General features: G+C 34.3%; 1 long non-coding RNA gene across 1 annotated transcript; it reads left to right on the top strand.

Moving 5' to 3' along the window:
- The first annotated feature begins 216 nt into the window (after nt 1-216).
- Nucleotides 217-618, top strand: LOC112192663. The gene is made up of 3 exons (XR_002933569.2): nt 217-268; nt 357-461; nt 559-618. It is a non-coding gene; the product is annotated as an uncharacterized LOC112192663 (long non-coding RNA).
- Nucleotides 619-1488: the final 870 nt, after the last annotated feature.

Below are 1488 nucleotides of genomic sequence, written 5' to 3'. Positions count from 1 at the left end.
TTTTGGACAATAGATTTTGTTTGGACATTTGTAACCTTTGGTTTGTTGCACAGTTTCTTGCTTTGAAGCAGCTAATATTCTCAATTTTCTTTTTCCTTTTTTATGGTCAGTGAGAATGTCTGTGATGCTAATTGCTATTTTCTGTGTTTAAGTATGTTTTTTTCTCATGGGAATTTAGTATGAGAATTGATTGTGCTTCAATTTGCAGCAGACTAGTGATTGAGCAAAGGAGAAGAGAACGGCTTTGGGCTTGGGTTTGTCAGTCATGGTTCCTCACTCAAGTTTTTTTGTTTTTTGTAACCATTATTCCTTCTTTCTCTCTTTCTAATTCTGACTCTTTTATGTAAACTCTACAGGTATACAGAATTTCGTGGAGCAGTTCCTACTAGACTTGCACAGGACTTGGCATTTTCAATTGCAAGGTTTATACAAATGGTGGTTCTTTTGCCAACTACTACATGGTACTTATTCTCCTCTAAATTTCAAAGCTAATTTTATCTTTGCTGATGTTGGTAAAATGATCTGACTTAACCATCTTTTACTCTGATTTTGTTACAGTACCATGGAGGAACGGATTTTGGCCTAACTGCTGGCTGTCTCTTCATTGCAACTAGCTATGACTATGATGCACCTCTAGATGAATATGGTATGCAAATAGAGGATTAGCATCTTGACTAGGTTCTTTGTAAATTTTGGCTCATAACCCTTGCTTTACATATTTAAGATTTCCCTAATGTTAAATGTGTAAAGTAAGGGAGTTGGTTATAAACCTAACATCATCTTACGTGAAGTCTATTACTTATCTAACACATGCTTTTTCCTATTTATTCCAAGACTACCAGGGAACCAAAATATAGCCATTTGAAATATTTGCACAAGGCCATCAAATTAGGTGAGCCAGCTTTAGTGGCTACTGATGAGCTAATAAAATTTATCTATGATAGGTATGTAATTAACTGAGCCATTGTGGGATAAAGTCCTTTCACTGTTGACACTATGCCAAAAAGTTAATCATACGACACACATCAGACGACAGAAGCCTAATTTTTTGTCGTCTCAATTTTTTAGACGACATAAAAATGTAACTATGTTGTCTAAATACTCACTGAAACACACTTTTTTCATTTTGAATAAGAGGGTGGCATTCAGACAACATAATAAAGTTCTTAGCTCAAGATAGAAATATAGCTATCATTTTCATTCATCTGAAGCCGAGAAGGTAGTCATATTCAGACAACGGTGATAAGAAAATTCTGTTGTCTGAATATAGATTGTTGAAATTTTAGAATTCTCCCTCCATGCTCGTTTGACCATTTCCCTCTCAAAATGGTTAAAACCTAGTTGAGTCAAAAGACCAGTAACATTCAAACAACAGATTTAAAGAAATTGTGTTGTCTGATCAATTAATTTTCTTTTTTTTCTTTTTCCTTTGAAAGTCCCATGTCCTTAAGCCTGATATTTTTTTTTTTAATTGCCCCCTGATATTTT

Source organism: Rosa chinensis, chromosome 1, assembly GCF_002994745.2.
Source record: "Rosa chinensis cultivar Old Blush chromosome 1, RchiOBHm-V2, whole genome shotgun sequence".
Classification (NCBI taxonomy): domain Eukaryota; kingdom Viridiplantae; phylum Streptophyta; class Magnoliopsida; order Rosales; family Rosaceae; genus Rosa; species Rosa chinensis.
Note: the sequence above shows the minus strand (reverse complement) of the source record. Positions and strands in the feature narration are given on the sequence as shown.